At 53.2% G+C, this 18,389-nt stretch overlaps 2 long non-coding RNA genes across 3 annotated transcripts; one reads left to right on the top strand and one right to left on the bottom strand.

Annotated features, from left to right (window-relative positions):
• Positions 1 to 8,020: 8,020 nt before the first annotated feature.
• On the bottom strand, positions 8,021 to 11,120 carry LOC138807870 (uncharacterized). Its single transcript, XR_011366316.1, has 3 exons — positions 10,990 to 11,120; positions 8,646 to 8,764; positions 8,021 to 8,122 (listed from the first exon to the last, which is right to left on the bottom strand). It is a non-coding gene; the product is annotated as an uncharacterized lncRNA (long non-coding RNA).
• A 409-nt stretch (positions 11,121 to 11,529) lies between these two features.
• LOC138807873 (uncharacterized) lies at positions 11,530 to 17,807 on the top strand. Of its 2 annotated transcripts, none has more exons than XR_011366320.1 (3): positions 11,530 to 11,691; positions 15,747 to 16,016; positions 17,522 to 17,807. It is a non-coding gene; the product is annotated as an uncharacterized lncRNA (long non-coding RNA). The 2 variants fall into 2 exon arrangements; XR_011366319.1 differs by having other exon boundaries at positions 15,747 to 15,982.
• Positions 17,808 to 18,389: the final 582 nt, after the last annotated feature.

Below are 18,389 nucleotides of genomic sequence, written 5' to 3' on the forward strand. Positions count from 1 at the left end.
TGTGTCGGTTTCTTCTGTCTCAGTCTGTCTGTCTGTCCCCGTCTGTCTTCCTGTCTGTGTCTGTTTGTCTCTTTTCTCTTCTGTCTGTACTTGTCTGTCTTTTGTCTCTGTCTGTCTGTGTGACTCTTGTCTCTGTCCATCTGTCACTTGTCTCTATCTGTGTCTGTTTGTCCATCTGTCTCCTCTGTGTCTGCCCATCTGTCTGTCTGTGCCTGCGTCTGTCTGTTTCTTCTCTATCTCTGTGTCTACATGTCTGTCTCTGACTGTCTGTCTTTTCTTGTCTGTCTCTGTGTCTACATCTGTGTCCTCTGTCTGTCTGTCTGTCTGTCTGAGTCTGTTTCTTCTCTCTGTGTCTACATGTCTGTCTCTCTCTGTCTGTCTCTTCCTGTCTGTCTCTGTGTCTACATCTGTCTGTGTTCTCTGTCTGTCTGTCTGTCTCATCTGTCTCTCTCCATCTGTCACTTGTCTCTCTCTGTCTGTCCGTCTCTCTGTGCCTGTGTCTGTCTGTTCTCTTTGTCTGTCTGTCTCGGTGCATCTGTCTCTCCCTGTATGTCTCTTTGTGTACATCTGTTTGTCTGTCTGTCTGTCTTTTGTCTCTTCTCTTTGTCTGTCTCTCTGTCTGTCTGTACCTGTGTCTGTCTGTCTCTTCCTGTCTCTGTGTCTATGTCTGTCTATCTGTCCTGGCTCAGTTTGTCTGTCTGTGCCTGTCTGTCTCTTCTGATTCTGTCTAACTGTCTCCGTCTGTCTGTCAGTCATGTCTGTGTCTCTGGCTCATGTCTGTCTGTGTCTCTCTGTCTGTGTCTCTTCTGTCTCTGTCCATCTGTCTGTCTCTGTGTCTCTGTGTGTGTGTGTTCTGTGTGTCTCTGTCTGTCTGTACATCTTCGTCTGTCTGTGTGTCTCTCTCTGTCTCATGTCTGTGTCTGTCTTTCCGTCTCTGTAACTACATCTGTCTGCTCTTCTGTTGTCTGTCTGTCTGTTCTATCTCTATCTCTTCCTGTATGTCTCTGTATTCATATGTCTGTCTCTTGTGTCTTTCTGTCCGTCTGTGCCTGTTTCTGTCACATCCGCCTCTGTCTGTCTGTCTGTTCTGTCTGTGTCTGTCTTCCTGTCTCTGTCCATCTGTCTTTTCTCTGTCTCTGTCTCTCTGTCTCTGTCTGTGTCTGTCTGTCTCTATCCATCTGTCTCTCCCTGTCTGTCTGTCCGTCTATCTCTGTTGGTCTCCCCCTGTCTCCATGTCTCTCTCTGTCTGTCTCTGTCTGTCTGCCTCTCTGTCTGTCTGTTATCTGTCCATTGGTCTCTCTGTCTGTCTGTCTCTGTCTTCTTGGTTCTGTCTCTTCTGTCTCTCTCCATCTGTCACTTGTCTCTGTCTCTGTCTGTCTGTCTGTCTCTGTCTCATGTCTGTCTGTATGTTGATGTCTGTCTGTCTCAGTCTGTGTCTGACTCTTCTGTCAGTCAGTCTGCCCCTGTGTCTATCTGTTCTGTCTGTCCATCTGTCTCTCTCTGTCTGTCTCTGAGTCTGTCTGTCTCTTATCTCTGTCTGTCTGTCTGTCTGTCTGTGTCTGTTCTGTCTCTTGTGTCTGTCCTGTCTCTGTCTCTTCCTGTCAGTCTCTGTGTTCACATCTGTGTCTCAGTCTGTCTGTCTGTCTACCTCTGTCGGTCTCTCCCTGTCTCCATCTGTCTGTCTGTCAGTCTGTTCTGTCTCTGTCTGTTTGTCTCTGTCTGTGTCCGTCTCTGTGTCTGTCTCTTGTCTCTGTCTCTCTGTGCTTGTGTCTATCTCTGTCTGTTGCTGTCTCTCCATGTCTGTTCATCTCCCTTCCTGTCTCTGTGTCTACAGCTGTCTGTCTGTTTCTTGTCTCTGTCTGTCTGTCTCTTCTACCTCTCTCCATCTGTCACTTCTCTCTGTATTTTCTGTCTGTCTGTCTCTCTGTGTCTGTCTGTGCCGGTTTCTCTCATGTCCATCTCTGTCTGTCTGTTCTGTCTCTGTCTGTGCCTGTGTCTGTCTGTCTCTTCCTGTCTCTGTGTCTCTGTCTATCTGTCCTGGCTCAGTTTGTCTGTCTGTGCCTGTCTGTCTCTTCTGTTTCTGCCATCTGTCTTTCCCTGTCTGTCTGTCTGTGTCTCTGTCTGTCTGTGTCTCTGTCTGTGTGTCTCTGTCTGTCTGTCCTGTCTCTGTCTGTCTCTCCCTGTCTGTCTGCACATCTTCGTCTGTCTGTGTGTGTCTCTCTCTGTCTGTCCGTCTCTGTGTCTACATCTGTCTGTGTGTCTCTTCTGTCTGTCTGTTCTGTCTCTGTGTCTTCCTGTCTGTCTCTGTTAACATCTGTCTGTCTCTTGTGTCTGTCCATTTACCTCTGTCGGTCTCTCCCTGTCTCCATGTCTACATCTGTCTGTCTCATATTAGTCTGTCTGTGTCTGTCTGTCTGTCTGTCTCTATCTTCCTGTCTCTGTCTGTCTCTTTTGCCTCTCTCCATCTGTCACTTGTCTGTCTGTCTGTGTCTGTCTGCCCGTCTCTCTGTGCCTCTGTATGTCTGTCTCTATGTCTATCTGTCTCGGTGCATCTGTCTCTCCCTGTCTGTCTCTCTTCTGTCTCTTTGTCTGTCTGTCTGTCTGTCTCTCTGTGTCTGTCTGTGCCAGTTTCTCTCATGTCCATCTCTGTCTCTCTGTCTCTGTCTCTGTCTGTGCCTGTGTCCATCTGTCACTTCCTGTCTCTGTGTCTCTGTCTATCTGTCCTGGCTCAGTTTGACTGTCTGTGCCTGTCTGTCTCTTCTGTCTCTGTCTCTCTCTCAGTCTCTGTGTCTCTGTATGTCTGTATGGTTGTCTGTGTGTCTGTCTGTCCTGTCTCTGTCTCTCCCTGTCTGTCTGCACATCTTGGTCTGTCTGTTTGTCTGTGTCTCTCTCTCTCTCTCTGTCATGTCTGTGTCTGTCTGTCTGTCTGTGTGTCTACATCTGTCTGTGTGTCTCTTCTGTCTGTCTGTCTGTTTCTGTCATTGTCCATCCCCCCTCCCCCCTCCCCAGGACTAAGTACTAAGTACTCAGCACCCCATTTCCCCCTGGCTTCCTATCACCCATCACCCTCCTCCTCCTCCTCCTCCTCTTCCTCCCACCTCCATCAGCCCCCCCTCCCCGGGACGCGAACGCGGGGCCGGAGCTCCTCACCTACCTTTCCAGGTTGGGGGGTTCACTGGAGATCCGGGTCTCTCGGTTGGTCCTGGGGGGGGTGGGGAGAGGGGGTGGAGGTGGCTTTGAACCACGATCCTCCAGATCTCAGCCTCCTGAGCAACAAGGAAGGCTTGGCGAAGAATATGCCAACGACCGTCACCACCACAGTAACAAGAACAACAATAACAATAACCATTGTGACAATAATAATAACTATAATAACAATAGCAATGACAATAATAACCATGACAACAATAACAACTATAATAACAATAACAATGACAATAATAACAACGATAACAATAATAACCATAACACCCATAATAGTAATAACCATGGCAACAATAATAACTATAATAATAACAATGACAACAACAATAACAATAATAACCATCATGACAACAATAGCAGTAACCATAATAATAACCATCACCATAGTAACAATAACAACAATAACAATCATAACAATAACCCAAACATCATGACAACAATAACAATAATAACCACAACACCCATAATAGTAATAACCATGACAATAATGATGATCATAACCATCATATTAACAATAACAGTAACAACAATGATAGTAAAAACAACAATGTCAATAACAGTAATAATAATAACTATGATGAGAATAATAGTAATAACAATGAGGAGGAAGAAAAGGAGGAGGAGGAGGAAGAAGAGGAGGAAAAGGAGGAGGAAGAGAATGGGTTGGACCAGCCACAGGGGGCGTGGCTTCATGGATGGATGAATGGGTGGATGGATGGGTGGGTGGGTGGATGGATGGATGGGTGGATGGATGGATGGGTGGATGGATGGGTGGATGGATGGATGGGTGGATGGATGGGTGGAGGGGCAGATGGATGGATGGATGGATGGGTGGTGGATGGATGGATGGATGGATGGGTGGATGGATGGGTGGATGGGTGGATGGGTGGGTGGATGGGTGGATGGGTGGGTGGGTGGGTGGATGGATGGATGGATGGGTGGATGGGTGGGTGGATGGATGGATGGGTGGATGGATGGATGGATGGATGGGAGGATGGGTGGATGGATGGGTAGATGGATGGATGGGTGGATGGATGGATGGATGGGGAGGAAGAGGAGGAGGAGGAAGAGGAGGAGGAAGAGAGGAAGAGGAGAAGGAAGAAGAGAAAGAGGAGGAGGACAGGAGAAAGAGGAGGAGGAGGAGGAGGAGGACCATGACACCCTGCACCCCTAAGGTGGGTTTTCCATTACCTCTGGGACCTGGGACCCTGGTACCCCAGATTCCTGTGACCTGTGACCCCTGCACCCCCTGAACTCTGCACCCCAGGACCTTTGCTCCCTGGGCTTTTCCCCTCTGAACTTGGGGGAACCTAGGACCCAGGACCCCCGTGACAGATGCCCTCCCTCACCCCCCAGATTGGTGACCTCTGATCCCTGCACCCCTGAACTTCCCATTCCCCCTCTTCCTGACTCCCTCACCCCTGAACTTTGCACCCCAGGACCTTGGCTCCCTGATCTTGCCCATGTCCCAGGTGTCCGCCCTCCCCTGACCTGTCTCCCCCCTCCTTGACCTTTGAACTCCTTTGCTGGCTGCACCCCAGGACCTTTGCTCTCTGGGCCTTTGACCCCCTCTTCCCAGGAATCCTTGTGCTTTCCCCCCAATGAACTTTGGGGTCCTGGGAACCCCAGGATTGACCATGTTTCCCCCTGCATCTCCCTGACCCCTAACCTCTCCTCCTTGACCCCCAGAACCCCCAAATCCCTACACCTCCCCCTTTCCCCCCTCCCAGGATCCCCTGTACCCCAAGATCCCCTCACCCCCCTCCACCCCTCGTCCAGGCCCCCTCACCTGGTCTGTCTGTCTGTCTGTCTCTCTGTCCTGTATCTCCAGACAGCACAGCACAGCTTGCGGGCTCCTCTTTTATCCGCCCAGGCCCAGATGTCCCCACCCCGCCATGCTGCGGCCTGAGCCTCAGCTCCGCCCCACACAGCCTGGGCTGAGGGGGGGGTGTCAGTGGGAAAAGGAGGGAGGGGAATCAGGGAAGAAAAAGAGGGGGTGGGGGTCGATGAGAGGGGGATGGGGAGACCATGAATCCCCCCACCAGGCCAGGCGGGGAAGGGGGGGATGCTGGGGAGGGGGAGGGAGAAATGGCCGAAGAGAAAGTTCTGGAAGGAAAGAGAGAGGAGGAGGAGGAAGAGGAGAAGGAGGAGGAAGAGGAGGAGGAGGAGGAGGAGGAGGAGGAGGGGAGAGGAAGGGGAAAAGGCCGGACCTGTGGGCTGGGGGGCACAGAGCTGAGAAAGAGGGGGTGTGGGGGGGCGGGGGAGGAGGGGGGATAGACAGACAGACAGACAGAGAGGAAACGCAGCCAGAAAGACAGAGGAATGGAGTCAGAGACAGACACACAGACAGACACACAGATAGACAGAGAGAGACAGAGAGACAGAGACAGAGACAGAGACAGACAGACACAGAGACAGAGAGAGAGAGATGAACAGAGACAGACATGGACAGAGAGACAGACACAGAGACAGACAGACACAGATAGAGACAAACAGATACAGAGACAGACGGACACAGAGAATGACAGATGGACAGACAGAGACAGAGACAAACAGACAGAGAGACAGATGAACACAGACAGACAGACTCACAGACATAGACAGACAGATGGACACAGAGAGACAGAGACAAATACAGAGAAACACAAGAGACAGACAGACACACAGAGAGGTAGATGAACACGGACAGACACACAGACAGAAACAGAAAAATAGACACAGAGCGATAGGCAGAGAGATACAGACAGACAGACACAGAGAGACAGATGAACAGAGACAGACATACAGAGACAGACATGGACATAGAGATAGACAAAGAGACAAATAGAGACCGAGAGACACACAGACAGGGACAGACAGATAGACAAAGAGACAGAGACAAATATATAGAGAGAAACACAGAGAGACAGATGAACAGAGACAGTCAGACACAGAGAGAGAATGACACACAGATAGAGAAAGACAGAGACAGACAGACAAACACACAGATACAGGGACAAACAGACAGAGACACAGACACAAACACAGAAAAATGGAGTCAGAGACAGACAGACAGACCCAGAAAGAGACAGACAGACAGACACAGACAGAGACAGACAAATGGACAGAGAGACAGACAGACACAGACAGATAACCAGAGACAGACAGACACAGACAAAGACACAAATGGACATAGAGACAGACAGACAGACACAGAGATAAACAGACCGACGGAGAAACAGACAGAAAGTCACAAAGAGAAATAGAGACAGACAGAAATAGAGATAGACAGACAGACAGACACAGAGAGACAGATGAACAGAGACAGACAGACAGACAGACAGACAGAGAAATAGACAGAGAAACAGACAGAGACAGATGGACAGACAAATTGACAGACAGAGGCAGACAGAGAGACAGACAAATGGACAGACACAGAGAGACACAGAGTCAGACAGGGACAGACAGACGTACAGACAGAACCATAGAGACAGAGAAACGGTAAAAGAGAAAAAAGGAGTCAGAGACAGACAGACGGATGGACAGACAGACAGAGACAAATACAGAGTGAGACATAGACAGAGAGACAAACGGACAGAGACAGATAGAGATTGAGACACACAGAGACAGACAGATGAAGACAGACAGACACACAGAGAGACCGACAGACGAACAGACAGAGACAGACACAGAAAAATACAGAGAAACACAGAGACAGACAGACAGACACACAGAGACAGATGAACAGACACAAACAGAAACAGACAGAAAAATGGAGTCAGAGACAGACAGACAGACAGACAGACAGAGACAGAAAGAGACAGAGACAGACATAGCTAGCCAGACAGACAGATGAACAGAGGCAGAGACAGACAGACAGAGACAGACAGACAGATACAGAGACAGACACACAGAGACATAGAGACAAATGGACAGAGACAGAGTGACAGACAAACAGACTGCAAAACAGAAAGAGACACAGAGACAGACAGAGACAGAAATACAGAGACTCACAGAGACAGACAGAAAGACATAAGAAGGAAGGAGAGAAGGAGGGAAGGAAGGAAGGAAGGAGGGAAGAAGTGGAGGGAATAAAGGAAGGAGGGAAGGAAGGAAGGAAGGAGTGGAGGGAACGAAGGAAGGAAGGAAGGAAGGAGGGAAGGAATGAAGAAAGGAAGGAGGGAAGGAGGGAAGGAAGGAAGGAAGGAAGGAGGGAAGGAAGGAAGAAGGGAAGGAAGGAGGAAGGAAGGAGGAAGGAAGGAAGGAAGGAAGGAAGGAAGGAAGGAAGGAAGGAAGGAAGGAGGGAAGGAAGGAAGGAAGGAAGGAAGGAAGGAAGGAGGGAAGGAAGGAAGGAAGGAAGGAAGGAGGGAAGGAAGGAAGAAAGGATGGAGGGAAGGAAGGATTGGAAGGAGGGAAGGAAGGAGGGAATTCATTCATTCATTATTCATTTCCTCCATTCCCCCTCCCCCTCCCCCCTTCCAGGAAGTGTTGGGCAGATTTCCAGGCGTTGAGAAGAGGAAGCCATTGGCTGGGTTCTGGTTGAGTCTGACACACACACAGGAAATCCATCAGCAATTTGTTCCAGAAGCTTCTAGAAGCTTGGTTGGGGCGGGGGGAAGGGAAAGACAAGACCATGCACATGAGCTAATCATCATAATAAATCAACAACAACAACAACAACAACAAGAATAGTCAAGGGACCCTGGACCAGTCACCGCAAAGGATCATGGGAAGGGGTGATGTCATCATCCATCCTCAACTTCTCCCATGGAGGAGAATCCCAAGGGATGAACGCAACTGGGTCCCAGATGTTGGGGAGAATGGGGGGGGTGGGGAGGAAATAGAAACCAGCCCCAGCCCTGGCTTCTTTCTAGAACCTTCCATGGGTTGTCCTGGAAGCGTCTCAAGTCCTTAGATCAAACAGATCCCCTGGGAAAACCTATCATCAATAGACCATGAGAGGATCAGTATCAATACCAACACCAATACCAATATCATCAATACCCTCCTTCCCTCCCCCCCTCCCCCCCAAAATCATTCCTGGGCCAAGGAAGGGGGGTGGGAGGGTTGGGGTGTGTCTGGGTGGAGGGATCACCTGCCTGGGGAATGTGCTGAGTTATTCTGAAACCTGGAGCTTTCTGGGACCTTCTGGAACCTTGGGAGAACTTTCTGGAACTTTCTGGATGGATGGATGGTGGATGGATGGGTGGATGGATGGGTGGGTGGATGGATGGATGGATGGATGGGTGGATGGATGGATGGGTGGATGAGTGGATGGATGGGTGGATGGATGGATAGGTGGATGGGTGGCTGGATGAGTGGATGGGTGGATGGGTGGATGGATGGATGAGTGGATGGATGGATGGGTGGGTGGATGGATGAAGGATCGATGGGTGGATGGATGGGTGGATGGATGGATGGATGGATGGATGGGCGGCCCCCATCATTGCTGGTCCGCTCACCTGCAGGTAGGCCAGTGCGCACAGGATCTTGGTGGGCGCGCAGGTAGCTGAGGAGTTGGCCACCAGGCACATAGTCCATCATCCTGTACAACCAGCGGTCATCGCGCCACGTGGAGAACCTGGGATGGGGTCAGGGGGAGGGAAAGGACACACACGTGAGGTGCTAGGTGCTTGCTGATTATCCAGAGTCCCTGTGGGGAAGTGCTGGGTGCTTGGTACCTGTCCTGAGTTAGTAATAGGCAGGTGCTGGGTGCTTGGTACCTGACTCATGTAAACAGTAGGGAGGTGCTGGGTGTGAAGTCCCGTTCCTGGGTCACCATGGGGAGGTGCTGGGTGCTTAGTTCCTATCCTCGGTCTCCATGGAGAGGTGCTGAATGCTTAGGCTCAGTCCTTGTTCCCCAGGTGGTGGTGCTGGGTGCTTAGTTCCAGTTCTGGGTTACTCTGAGGAGGTGCTGGTTGCTTAGTCCCTGTCCTGGGTCATCATGGGATGGTGCTAGGTTCTCAGTACCTCCCCTGGGTCACCATGGGGAGGTGCTGGGTGCTTAGTCCCAGCCCTGGGTCATCATAGGATGGTGCTGGGTGCTTAGTCCTGGTCCTGGGTTACTCTGAGGAGGTGCTGGTTGCTTAGTCCCAGCCCTGGGTTGTCATGGGATGGTGCTGGGTGCTTGGGAATCATCCTAGGTCACTATGATGAGGTGTTGGGTGCTTAGTCCCAGCCCTGGGTTACTATGGGGTGGTGCTGGGTGCTTGGGGATCATCCTGGGGAGGTGCTGGGTGCTTAGTTCCTGTCTTGGGTCATTATGGGATGGTGCTGGGTGCTTGGGGGATATTGTGAGTCACTATGGGAAGGTGCTGGATGCTTAGTCCCCACTCTGGGTCACCATGGGGAGGTGCTGGGTGCTTAGTCCTGGCCCCGGGTCACCCTGGGATAGTGCTAGGTGCTTAGTCCCAGCCCTGGGTCATCATGGGATAATGCTGGGTGCTTAGTCCTGGCCCTGGGTCACCATGGGGAGGTGATGGGTGCTTAGTCCTGGTCCTGGGTCACCATGGGGAGGTGCTGGGTGCTTAGTCCCTGCCCTTGGTCACCATGGGGAAGTGCTGGGTACTTACTCCTGGATCTGGGGCACCATAGGGAGGTGCTAGGTGCTCAGTCCCCATCCTGAATCACTATGGGGAGGTGCTGGGTGCTCAGTCCCCATCCTGAGTCACTATGGGAAGGTGCTGGGTGCTTAGTCCCCACATTGGGTCACCATGGGGAGGTGCTGGGTGCTCAGTCCCTGGGTAATCATGGGGAGGTGCTGGGTGCTCAGTCCCTCCCCTGAGTCATCATGGGGAGGTGCTGGGTACTTAGTCCTGGCCCTGGGTCACCATGGGGAGGTGCTGGGTGCTTAGACCTGGCCCTGGGTCACCATGGGGAGTTGCTGGGTGCTTATTCCCCATCCTGGGTTACCATGGGGAGGTGCTGGGTGCTTAGTCCTGGCCCTAGGTCACCATGGGGAGGTGCTGGGTGCTTAGTCTTGGTCCTGGGTCACCATGGGCAGGTAGTGGGGGCTTATTGCCCATCCTGGGTCATCATGGGGAGGTGCTGGGTGCTCAGTCCCCATTCTGGGTCACCATGGGGAGGTGCTGGGTGCTTACTGCTGGATCTGGCGCACCTTAGGGAGGTGCTGGGTGCTCAGTCCCCATCCTGAGTCACTATGGTGAGGTGCTGGGTGCTGAGTCCCCACTTTGGGTCACCATGGGGAGGTGCTGGGTGCTCAGTCCCTGCCCTGGGTCACCATGGAGAGGTGCTGGGTGCTCAGTCCCTGAGTCACCATGGGGAGGTGGTGGGTGCTAAGTCCCCAAAGCCAGGGCACCCAACGGCCTGGTTCCTGCCAGGCCACGCCCCCCAGGCCAGCCATCCAATGGCAGCACACCCAGGCCACGCCCTCAAAGCCAGACTACACAATAGCATCACTGTTGCCAGGCCACGCCCCTCCAGGACCAGCTGCCCAATGGCCTTACTTCCAAGCCATACCCCCAAAGCCAGGACCCTCAATAGCCTAGTTCCTGCCAGGCCATGCCCCCTAGGCCCAGCGGCCCAATGGCCTTACTTCCAAGCCACGCCCCCCAGCCCAGCCGACCAATGGCATTACGTCCAGGCGCCCAATGGCGTCTTTCCAGGCCACGCCCCCAAACCCCAGCGGCCCAATGGCCTCTGTTCCAGGCCACGCCCCCCACTGACTCTCCTGTCAGCTCCACGCCCTGCAGGCCACGCCCACCGCGACGCCACGCCCATCAGAAAGCCACGCCCTCCAGCGTCCCCGCCTCTTAAAGGCGCCTCGTCCTGGAGGCCTCCACGCACCGACGGTGACCCGGGGGCCGCCCGGGTCGGCGTCCTCGGGGTTCCTGCGCGCTTCCGCTTCCGCTTCCGGATCCGGACGGCATAGTGGTGGCCATGGTGGCGGCGGCGGCGACGCTCCGCGGCCCCGCCACGGCTGCATTTCCGGGCGCGGCCGCCGGCGCCGTCGCATCGATGTCATCAGCCGGCGCCAAGACGCGGGCGCGCATGCTCGCGCTCTCGGCGGAGCGCCACTGCGTATGCACATAGGGTTAGCGGGGAAGGGGCCGAACGCTCCCAGCGGAGAGCCATTGCGCATGCGCAGAGTGTTCTTCAGCGGGGACAGGCTGAGCCGGCCTGGCGGAGCGCCATTGCGCTTACCCACAGGGTTAGGCAGCTGGGAGGGGCTGAGCCAGCCTGCGCCAATGCGCATGCACACAGGGTTCGTCAGCAGGGAGGGGCCTAGCGCTCCCGGCGGAGCGCCGCTGCGCATGCGCGTCCCTTGGCTGCTTGTTCCCACTGCCCTCCCGCGTGTGGACCCACGGCGCATGCGCACAGGTTGAATCGGCAGGGAGTCGCAGAGCGGACCCTGGAGGGTCGAGTTGCGCATGCGCACAGCGTGAGTCCGCCGGGAGGTGCCTAGGGGACTCCGGAGGATCGAGGTTCCGTCCGCATTGCGCATGCGCACTGGTTGAGTCGTCCGGCACCGTCCGGGCCGAGCGTGTGGTGCGTGCATGCGTGGGATTCCCTCGGTTGGTCTGGTTGGTACTGCGCATGCGTGCCACCTGGGGGGGGAGGTCCTCCGCGCTGTACCGCGCATGCATGAGCCAGCACGCCCCGTCCCTCCCCCCCCCGCCGAGCAGGAACACGCATGCGTGTGCTCCCCGGGCTCTGCGAGGTACGGATCTGCGCATGCGCGGGATTGGGCTGCGCTGCCCTGCAACAAGCATGCGCGGTTCCCAGAGACAGACTGACAGACACAGGGACAGTGAAACAGAGTCAGACAGACACTGGGACAGAGACAGACACACAGATGGACACAGAGAGACACAGACAGATAGATGGACACAGACAGACACAGAGAAGACAGAGACATGGGCAGGCATAGACAGACAGACACAGAATGACAGACAGAGAGACAGACAGACAGAGGCAGAGCCAGACAGGGAATGACAGAGAGAGACAGACACAGGCCGACAGACAGAGACGGACAGACATAGAGCAAGACAGACAGACACTGGGACAAAGACAGACAGAGACAGACACACAGATGGACACAGAGAGAGACACAGACAGATGGACAGACAGACATAGGCAGAGACAGACACAGACACAGAGAAAGACAGACAGACACAGAGAATGACAGACAGACACGAAAGACAGAGAATAACAGAGAGACACAGACAGACAGACACACAGACAGACAGATACTGACACAGGCAGACAAAGAAAGACAGAACGAGACCCAGACAAACACAGGAGACAGAAACAGAGAGACAAAGAGACAGACAGACACAGAAGTCAGAAGTAGACTGATGACAGACAGACAGACCGAGACAGACAAAGACAGAATGAGACAGAGACAGACAGACAGTGAGACAGACATGGACAGGCAGACCAACAGGCAGACACAGACGAGACAGACAGACAGAAAGACAGAGACAGAAGTAGACTGACAGACACAGACAGACAGACAAAGAAAGAGAGAACGAGACACAGACAGACTGACAGAGGAGACAGACAGAGACAGAGAGACAAAGACAGACAGACACAGACATGGACAGGTAGAGACACGCAGACCAACAGACAGACTGACAGAGGAGACAAAGACAGACACAGACAGAAGAAGACACAGACAGACAGACAGAGACAGAGACAGAGCTTGACCTACTCCATTGAGGTCAGGACTTGGTTCCAAGTCACTCAAGTGTGAAAATGTTAATCCCACTCATATTTAATCAACATCCATCCACCCATCCATCCACCCACCCATCCACCTATCCATCCACCCATCTATTCACCCATCCATCCATCCATCCATCCATCCACCCATCCACCCTCTGATCCACCCATCCATCCATCCACCCATCCGTCCACCTATCCATCCATCCACCCATCCATCTATCCACCCATCCATCCATCCACCCATCCACCCATCTATCCATCCATCCATCCATCCACCCATCCACCCATCTATCCACCCATCCATCCATCCACCCATCCATCCATCCATCCACCCTCCCATCCATCCACTCATCCATCCACCCACCCATCCATCCATCCATCCACCCATCCATCCATCCTCCATTGAGATGAACACTTGGGTCCAAGTCACTCAACTGTGCAAATGTTAATCCCTTCTATATTCCATCAACAGCAGGACTTGGGTCCAACTCATTCAAGTGTGCAAATGTTAATCCCTTCCCTCCTTCCTCCATGGAGATGAGTTGGGTCCGTCACTCAATTGTGCAAATGTTAATCCCTTCCGTCTCTCCTCCATCCAGATGAGGACTTGGGTCCAACTCACTGAAGTGTGCAAACGTTAATCCCACCCATATTGTATCAGGACTTGGGTCCAAGTCACTCAAGTGTGTAAATGTTAATCCCATCCATATTCAATCAACATCCATCCACCCACCCATCCATCCACCCATCCACCCACCCATCCCCCATCCATCCATCCACCCTTCTATCCACCCATCTATCCACCCATCCACCCATCCGTCTATCTGTCTGTCTGTCCATCTATGCATCCATCCCTCTGTCTATCCAGGTGTCTGTCTATCTACTTACTCTCTGTCTGTCTGTCCATTCATGGATCCATCCATCCATCTGTCTATCCACATGTCTATCTATCTATCTACTATATCTATCCACCTATCTGTCTGTCTGTGTGTCTATCTATACATCTCTCTGTCTGTCCAACCATCCATCCATCTATCCATCTATTCATGTATCTTATCTGTGTATCTATCTATCATCTATCCATCCGTCTGTCTGTCTATCCACCTACCAGCCTGTCTGTCCATCCTTCTGTCCATCTGTCTATCCATCCATCTGTCCATCTGTCAATCTGTCTGTCTGTCCATCCATCCATCTATCCATCTATTATCCATCTATCCATCTGTCTGTCTGTCCATCCATCCACCCATTTGTCTATCCATCTATCCATCTGTCAGTCTGCCTGTCTATCCATCTATCTGTCTGTCCATCCATCTGCCCATCTGTCTATCCATCTATCCATCTGTCAGTCTGTCCATCCATCCATCTACCCATCTATCAGTCTGTCTGTCTGTCCATCCATCCACCCATCTGTCTATCCGTCTTATCTATCCATCTTTCAGTCTGTCTGTCCATCCATCCATCCATCTATCTAGGTATCAGTCTGTCTGTCTGTCCATCAATCCATCCAGCTAGCTAGCTATCAGTCTGTCTGTCTGTCCATCCATCCACCCATCTGTCTATCCGTCTATCCATGTATCAGTCTGTCTGTCTGTCCATCCTTCCGCCCATCTGTCCATCCATCTCTCTGTCTGTCTGTCCATCCATCCACCCATCTGTCTATCCATCCATCTATCCATCTGTCAGTCTGTCTGTCTGGGTGAAGAACTCTGAAAAGGGACAAACTTTCTAGAACCATCTCCTTTCCCCGGGCCGTTGTGTGTGTGTGTGTGTGTGTGTGTGTGTGTGTGTGTGTGTGTGTGTGTGTGTGTGTGTGTGTGTGTGTGTGTGTGTGTGTGTGTGTATGTGTGTGTGTCTGTCTGTCTGTCTGTCTGTCTGTCTGTCTGTCTGTGTGTACATCCTAGACTTCACCGGTCCATCTGCCATGACCGTTGGATTCAGAACCTTCTAGAACGCGGTGCCGTCTCCACCACCCTATCTAGGACTCGCTGCCCAGTGCTCGGGACAAGATGTCATCTGCTCATACACGTGTGTGCGTGCGTGTGCGTGCATGTGGCCCGGCCGGTCGCCCTGGGAAATGCCCTGGGTCACCATGATGATGATGATGATGATGCCCGGAGTTCACATCCTTCCAGGGTCACCATGATGATGATGATGATGATGATGATGATGATGATGATGATGATGATGATGATGATGATGATGGATGGATGGATGGATGGGTGGATGAATGGATGGATGGATGGATGGGTGGGTGGATGGATGGATGGGTGGATGGATGGATGGATGGATGGTGGATGGATGGGTGGATGGATGAATTGATGGATGGATGGGTGGGTGGATGGGTGGATGGATGGGTTGATGGATGGGTCAATGGATGGATGGATGGATGGATGGATGGATGGATAGATGAGTGGATGGGTGGGTGGATGGATGAATGGATGAATGGATGGATGGGTGGATGGATGAATGGATGGATGGGTGGCTTGCTGGATAGATGGATGGATGATGGGTGGGTGGGTGGATGGATGAGTAGATGGATGGATGGATGGATGGATGGATGGGTAGCTGGATGGATGGGTGGATGGATGGGTGGCTGGCTGGGTAGATGGATTGATTGATGGATTGATGGATTGATGGATGGGTGGATGGATCGGTGGATGGGTGGATGGATGGATGGATGGATGAATGGATGGATAGATATATGGATGGGTGGATGGATGGGTGGGTGGATGGATGGATGGATAGATAGATGGATGGGTGGATGGATGGGTGGATGGGTAGATGGATGGATGGATGGGTGGATGGATGGATTTGTGGATTTCCCCCCTAGGCCACCAAAGACCTAAGTTCTTCTCCTCCTGTCTCTCTATCTCCAGGTGCAGAGAAGTTGATCCTCCACATACAGAAGCACAGCATCCTCTTTGCCCTGGCCACCAGCTCAGGGACTGAGTCCTACCAGGCGAAGACCAGCGCACACCGGGAGCTGTTCAGTGCCTTTCACCACGTGGTGCTGGGTGATGACCCCGAGGTCAAGGCCAGCAAGCCCGCCCCGGACATCTTCCTGGCCTGCGCCCACAGGTTCTCCGGACATCTTCCTGGCCTGCACCCGCAGGTTCTCTCCTCATCCCCCCCCCCCCGTCAACCAGGTAAACCGAGGCCTCGGGCCTCGGGTCCACTGCATGGACCACACACAGAGAGACACACACCACACACAGAGAGACACACATACAGACAGACATGGACGGATACACAGATACACAGACCAGACAGACAGACAGCCAGACACAGAAACACACAGATAGATGCAGAGACGGACACAGAGACACAGATAGACACATGGACAAACCAGACAGACATGCAGACAGACAGACAGGCAGATAGACACACAGACCGACAGGCAGACAAACCAGATAGAGACACAGACACAGAGACAGACTCATAGACAGACAGACAGACAGACCACAGAGACACGGACAGACAGTCACACTCCAATAGACAGACAGACACACTGACAGAGAGATAGACACACAGACACACAGACACAGAGACCAGACAGATAGACAGACAGACAGACACAAGAGACGGGACAGACACACAGATTCACAGACCTACCAGACAGACCACAGAGACACAGACAGACACACTGATAGACACACAGACAGACAGATAGACACAGACAGACGCACAGATACACAGACCAGGCAGACAGACAGACAGACAGAGCACAGAGACACGGACAGACAGACACACACCGATAGACAGACAGAGAGATAGACATACATACACAGACAGACACACAGACAGACAGACTACAGAGACACACAAATAGGCATATAGACAGACAGACGGATACAGAGACAGACACACACAGATAGACAGACACAGAGACACTTGGCCAGACACAGACAGACACACATACAGAGACAGACAGACAGACATAAGAGTCCAGACAGACAGATACACAGAACAGACCAGACAGACCGACCACAGAGACACAGACAGACAGATATAGGGACAGACAGACACACAGAGACAGACAGAGAGACACGGACAGACACACAATCACACAGACGGATGGACGGATGGAGAGACGGATGGACAGACAGCCCCAGGGGAACAGGGAGGGAGACTCCTTGGCACAGTGCTCACCTGGCCCACACCAGGCCCTGGGTGGGGGAGGCCTCGAAATCACACACAGAACATGCCAGTAGGCACGCCGTGGCTCGACGGTCACCTTCCCTCCTTCCTTCCCTCCTTCCTTCCCTCCTTCCTTCCTTCCTTCACTCCTTCCTTCCTTCCCTCCCTCCTTCTTTCCCTCCCTCCTTCCTTCCCTCCTTCCTTCCCTCCCTCCTTCCCTCCTTCTTTCCCTCCTTCCCTCCTTCTTTCCCTCCTTCCCTCCCTCCTTCCTTCTTTCCCTCCATCCTTCTTTCCTTCCCTCCTTCCTTCCTTCCTTCCCTCCTTCCTTCTTGTTCCTTCCCTCCATCCTTCCTTTTCATCCTTCCTTCCTTCCCTCCTTCCTTCCTTCCCTCCTTCCCTCCTTCCTTCTTTCCTTCCTTCCTTCCCCCCTTCCTTCCCTCCAACACTGGGCACCCGGCCCACCCCCCGGCCGACCTCTCACTCCGCGTGTCTCTCTCGCCCTCTGACCCTGCAGTGCCTGGTGCTGGAGGACACGCCCCACGGCATGGCGGTCGCCCAGGCAGAGGGGATGCAGGTGGTCATGGTGCCCAGCGTCCAGCTCGACCCCGAACTCAACGGCCGGGGCCACCCTGCTGCTGCCCTCCTTGGGTGACATACAACCCGAGCTCTTCAGCCTGCCCGCCTTCAACTGACCTGCGGACGGACAGACAGACAGACAGAAGGACACTGGACACAAGGCCAAGACCTGACCCATCCCAGGGCCTCCCTGACCTCTGGAAATAAAGGGAATGAACACAGGAAGTGCCTCACTGAGTCACGAGTGGATGGATGGATGGATGGATGGGTAAATGCATGGGTGGATGGATGGGGATGGATGGGTGGATGGGTGGATGGATGGGTGGATGGATGGATGGGTGGATGGATGGATGGATGGGTGGATGGGTGGGTGGATGGATGGATGGGTGGATGGATGGGTGGATGGGTGGACTGGTGGATGGGTGGACGGATGGATAGATGGATGGGTGGATGGGTGGGTTGATGGATGGATGGGTGGATGGATGGGTGGATGGGTGGACCGGTGGATGGGTGGACGGATGGATACATGGATGGGTGGATGGGTGGGTGGATGGATGGATGGGTGGATGGATGGGTGGATGGGTGGACGGTGGATGGGGGACCGATGGGTGGGTGATGGGTAGATGGGTGGATGGATTGATGGATGGGTGGATGGGTTGATGGATGGATGGATGAATGGATGGATGGAGGGGTGGGTGGATGGGTGGATGGATGCATGGGTGAATGGATGGATGGGTGATGGATGGGTGGATGGGTGGATTAATGAGTTGATGGATGGGTGGATGGATGGGTGGATGGATGGATGG

The sequence above is a fragment of the Dipodomys merriami genome, unplaced genomic scaffold (assembly GCF_024711535.1).
Source record: "Dipodomys merriami isolate MVZ:Mamm:240054 unplaced genomic scaffold, mDipMer1.0.p SCAF_439, whole genome shotgun sequence".
NCBI lineage: Eukaryota > Metazoa > Chordata > Mammalia > Rodentia > Heteromyidae > Dipodomys > Dipodomys merriami.